Below are 6,000 nucleotides of genomic sequence, written 5' to 3'. Positions count from 1 at the left end.
TAAATCAAATCTCTCTTGCAAAAACTGATGTGAGGGCAATGCGGGTGAGATTCAGTTTAAGCTACTCATCATCTCAATGGTTTCACTCTTCACGTAAGTTCCTCTTGTGAGGAATCTATTTGCTGTGAGGTTCCCCATGGCCCCCCTCACCCACACCATCGCCGTGCTCTTTTAAATTCTCAAATAAAAATGAATGAATAGAAACACAGCCACATGCCTTGGCCTGATTGGCTAAAGGGTAGTCTTCACAGAGGCGCAGTGTAGACACATTGGCAGGGACGCAGGTAAATATTCCACATCATCGGGGATGACACAGACTGTCGAGATAACGTGTACAAGTTTGCAACAAAATCTGACGTTGTTTCTCAGCCCTAATCCTTCACCAGTAGCTATTAATTACTAAGAAAATAAGTGATGAAATGATCACTTTCCATGGTGAAAGGAAATCTGCTGACTCTTGCAGCCCGGTGCTGTGACAGACTCCCAGGAGCTTGCTTTCAGTGAGGAATCACAGGCCCATAATCGCACCCCAGCAGACAAACATGTTTTGCTTTCAGACGTTTTGAACATTTCTCCCCCCTGGAGGGGTCGGCGCTGGGAGCAGTACACACCTAGACGGGGTTTTGTTGGGTAAGCCTGCACTGCTAGAGAGAGAAAGAATCCATCAAAAAGAATCACCAGACAAATCACCAGCAAGGCTGGACCTCTTTGGCTTGGGGCACCAAAGCTGGGAGTTTTATGTGCAAACCCATTGGCTTGGAGTCGCCAGTGAATCATAATGTCCCTCCAACAGAAAGCGTCTTATCTTAATCCACAAGGCTTTTGTTTAGTTAAGAACAATCAAGAGGCTTGATCCTACAGTAAGTACTGAAAAAAGGTAACATTTTACTAGACTTTATATGCCATAGGGCCCACATAACATCATCATAAGAATGACAAACCGTCATAACCAGCCATGACAATATTATATCAGCTTGTGACAGATGTCACAACACTCATAATGTAGGCAGTGAGTATTCTGCTAGTAATGTTGACTTTACCATGACCGGTTATGGCAGGTGATATGTCAGGATTAAGACCATGTTGTGAAGTTCGAGTGAAGTCTTGCACACAATCCTGAATGGGGCAATCTGCACACTAGCACCCCTAGCGTTTGTGATTCATTCTCTGTACATGCAGTGCCATCATGCTTGATCACCGTAATATGTTTATGATGTATAAAATTGAGGCTGAATTGAAATAATTTTAATTATTTTGTTTTGTATGGTGGACAATTAAATTCCTTTTAAGGCCATTTGAATGTGGTCATGATTGAACTTGAAACTAATTATAATTTTATTTTTTATTTAAGACAAACAGTCATTTTCTGCCAATGAATAAGAATCGCGGTACCATATAAACTGAATTTTAATTGCTTCTGCTGTGATTAACATAGTATGCAGTTTCCTCTGTGTTTCCTACGATCGTTAAAAATGTGGTTGGTTTTTGTTTGAGCAATTAGACTCCCGCTGTAACAGAGAACTGTGGAATTTCATTGTGGTAATTGTTCCTTTTAACAGAGAGAAAGCCGAGGATGGGACTGCAGCAGAGAGAGAAAAAAAAAACTTTTTTCTTAAATTACACCCAGTTAAATATTCAAATTGCACAAAGCCCACGAGAACAGACTGAAGATTACTCACTGTCCACCGCTGAAGGTTTAAACACATGTTTGTTTAAGTTAATGAGACACTGAACGTTTATGCTGGTCAGCATTTAAACAGCAGACACACAGTTTAATGTGTCCTGTCAGGCACACGTGGATTTTTATTAGAAACATGTATTTTCCAAGGACAAGCTGTATTAACTCACCAAACAGACGCACAGATCAAAAGTGATAATGGCTTTTGCATAACCAGCATGATCAAAGCTTTGACAGGAAGATTTGCTGCTTAATTTCAATAGACTTACTGTCCAAGAGGTCAAAGTTCCATCATCTTGGACCACATCCCAGAAATGGGTCTTTAAATCAAAATTTGTTAAATACACATCAGTCAAGCCATATTGGTTGTTTGAATTCTTGTTTGAAGACATTGCCTTATGTTTTAATTTGAGACTTTCACATATAATTGACCTATATTAAAACGTGAAAAATTAAGCAGACTTGTTTTCCATTTAATGGGTGAACTATCATAACACTACCATAATGTTTGCTGGTATAACTAACAGATGTCAGATAAGACCAACTTCATTGAAAACAAAATGGCTGTACAGGTAAACCAGACAGTAACATATCCATACATGTATCAGTGTCCACTAATATAGCTTTATTTTCACCAGTACCGTGGATGGATACAGTCTGACCCTACCCAGCTTTAATGACTCTGATTTCTTCAGCCAAGTGATTATCAAGACAACATAAACATTATCAGCACAAGCCATAAGTTCCTGGTGAACTGTGGATCACATGTCAAAGTGGCATAGTTAATTTTTTTTTTACTTTTTTCTTCAGCAACAGTTTCTGAGAAAACACTTTCAAAGCCTTCTGCCAATTCAATTTCAGCATAAAAGCCTTGACAGCAAGCTCCTGATGTGACTTCAACATGTTTGTAATCGACATATAAACCAGCATGCTCCTTTCCAATGACTTGTATTAAACAACAACAGTTTATTATACATTCTGTACCTTTGTAATATCCTTTCTGCATCCCACCTGCTGGATTAAAACTGATGCAGAATGATTCTGTTATCTTTTTTCTTGACCCCCATTCAGAAAAAATATTACATTAAACAAATTCAACATGCAAAAAAAAAAACATTCAACACAACAGAAAAAGACAACTGATCAAATATCAAATATAATATGAGCAGAAGTGTGGGTGCAAAATAAAGCAGGTTAAACCATTTTAAGGGGTTTCATAATATTTTCAATAACTATGAGTGGACAGAAAATGAACATGACTATTAATATAAACTTACACAACCACACTTGAATGTCAGGGGCCATGATTCAGTTATTTATGTAACGATTTTTTATTTGTACAGAAGTAGGAAGGCAAGCGTGTGTGTGTGTGTGTGCGCGCACGCATGTGTGTGTGTAAATGTGTGTCTGTGTGTGGTGGGGGTGTATTTATGAACATAGGGGTAAAAGGCATCCAAGTATTCATTCTGCCTTTCACTGCCTAGAGGGAATCTGCAGTGTCCCTGAGCATGGTGAATTCAAGTGGAGAGGAGGAAGAGAGGAGAGGGGGGTGGGGAGAGGACAAGAGAAAAGAGGAGTAGAGGTGGAATGGGGAAAAAAAGAGGGAGGAAGGGAAAGATTAAAGAGTAGGGAGGATGAGGAGAAGAGAAAATAGAAGAAGAAAGAGATTTAGGAAGGGGAATGACAGGGATGAGAAAGAAAATGGAGAGAAAGGGCAGAAAGAGGAGATGGGGAGGCCTAAGAAAAAGAAGGGATGGTGTAAAGATAGGAAGTGAAATCAAGGAGATGGGGCTGGAGAAGATAAGAGAGGAGAAGGTGGAATCGGGAGAGACAGAGGGAAGAGAAGAGAGGGGAAGGAGGGAAGATGGATGGAGAGATTGCTGAAAAAGGAGGGAGAGTGGGGAATGGAAGATCACCTAAGAGAGAGGACAGAGGGTCAGGTGAGGAAGAGGAAAAATCATTGTGAAAGGGTGCCACTCATAATGCAGTGTACCATAACACAGGGACTCCAACACAGGTTCAATATCAGGTAGAGGGGTTCTGGGTCCTGTTTCTAAATGTTCAGTGTTGCTGGATACAGTGCATTACATTACATTCGTTTAGCAGAGGCTCTTATCTACAGCAACTCACAATGTAAGAGAACATACAGTACATTATTGTGAGATATATTATTATTGAGATAATAGTTAACTGCCTATACTAAAAAAAACATTTTTTTAATCAAGGTAACAGTTTTGCATTGAGGTTTTTGAGTCATTTCTACCTGGGGTATTATGAGGTATTTGGGGTATTTATGTAAATGTCAGGCACAATCAGCACAATTAGTTTACAGCTTAATTATGTTGACTAAAATATTCATGTTCATATTCATTTAAATATAAAGCTTATGAATCTTAACAATGAAGCTGATTTAACTAGCTTTTTTTTTCATTTCTAATCAAATTTTTGTAAATAGTTTCTTCAGTATTTTTGTATAAACCACCCTTTTCCAAGAAAAAAGCGATCATTTTACTTTTTTATTTCTAATTGGCCTACTTCTTAGGTCTATGACGCACTACAACAGATGCTGAGTTCATTACAACAGACATTCAGCTAATGAATTCTGTAAGGAACAGGCAGGAATTGCACTCCGGTCTACCTAGCTGAAGGGCTGCTGTGCTAACCACTGAACTAAAACTGAATTCATCAAGGCCCAACTCAGATTCCTGCTTTGATTCAGCTGGGAGTGGTGTATTGATCAGCTCAGTATGCTGGCTAGGTGCTCATATAAAGGTGAATTTGTCTATTGTGCAATGGTTAGCACAGCTGTTTCTCACCCAGAAGAAGTGAGATCAGTTACTACCGACTTCCTGTTCATTAAGTTCCTTAACTAGATCTACTAGTGTGTTATCATAACTCGAGATCTGTTCAAGTGTCTTGGACTTCCTAAGCTGGCCAATTAAAATAAACAATTGCTTTTTTTATTTATTGGTAAAGTGTAATTTATATGAAAATATTGAAACAACAATTTGTAAAAAAAAAAAAAAAAAAATGTCAGTACAAATGAAAAAGATTAGCTGATTCAGCTTAATTTTAATTGATAGTTAGCTTAATATTGCAATGAATGTGGACATGCATATTTAAGTAGGTTCAAAGTAATTAAGTAATTATATAGAGGAAACCAACATTAGTTGTTTTTAAACTAGTTGTGTTAGCCTGACAATGATAGGCTCATAGCTTTTACTAAATAATACCCAAGTAGGAACACAAAAACTTCAATGCAAATTATAGCCTTAATTTTTTAATTGTTATTTTTTGTAGATGCAGTCACATTATTTTTAGAGTATTTTTGAGAGCAATATGGCTAGATCTGGCTTGCAAGCATTCCCAGATCAGTCAATGTACACTGAAAAAAAAAATTAATTGGACAAACCCCTAAGATTTTTACTTCAGTTTATTACACCCAACTTTTAGATTTTCTCAACTGTCCTGACTGTAGATGCGGGTCATCAGGTTGCGTCAGAAGATGGCTAGCGATTCGGCTGGCCTGTTCCAATCACGCGGGTTCCCCATGAGATCCCGCAGGATTCTCAGGCACCCAGTGGGAAGACCAGGAAGCCACAGATCAGCCGGTCAGCCTGGGTCACATGGCCCAAGCGAGGACAGCAGCAGCGGCAGCAGGGCTGCCTGTCTCTTAATCAGCCTCAGCCGTGTTATCTGGGTCACCCAAACAAGGAGAACCAGCGGCCCTGTTCTTCCCCTCCTCCTTTCTTTATTTAATTATTCATTTTGTATTTTGAATGTTGTATGCAGCACGTCGATATCAGCTCAAGCACCAGCCCCTCTTCATCAGGGCGCCAGGAGCGAGTCAAAAGGATTAGTCAGCTGCCAGACCTTTAGAACCCCTTTTCACGGCAATGCAAGAACACTCTTGAAAAAGGCTCCCCTGTTTTTTAATGACCTGCTCTAAAGATTTTTTTTTTTTTTAAAGCTTGTGTTCAATACAGAGGCTAAACAAATTCTATTTGGGACTCAGAGTCCACAATGGATGGCCTTTAACAGAACAGTGCAAAAGCCGTGCTGTGCGTGGAGGCTTTGTGTCGTTCTCACCTGGCTGTCTGTCACAACACCGAATCAAAGCCTGCACCTCCCCGACAACTACCAAAGCACACGGGGCAGGGCTGAGCGTGTGTGTGTGCGTACCTGTATATGTGCGTTTGTGTGTGTGTGTGTATCTGTATATGTGCGTGTGTGTGTGTGTGTGCGTACCTGTATATGTGCGTGTGTGTGTGTGTGTGCGTACCTGTATATGTGCGTGTGTGTGTGTGTGTGCGTACCTGTAT

The sequence above is a fragment of the Anguilla anguilla genome, chromosome 13 (genome assembly GCF_013347855.1).
Source record: "Anguilla anguilla isolate fAngAng1 chromosome 13, fAngAng1.pri, whole genome shotgun sequence".
NCBI classification, from domain to species: Eukaryota; Metazoa; Chordata; class Actinopteri; order Anguilliformes; family Anguillidae; genus Anguilla; species Anguilla anguilla.
The sequence above is the reverse complement of the archived record's forward strand: the minus strand, read 5'-3'. Positions refer to the sequence as shown.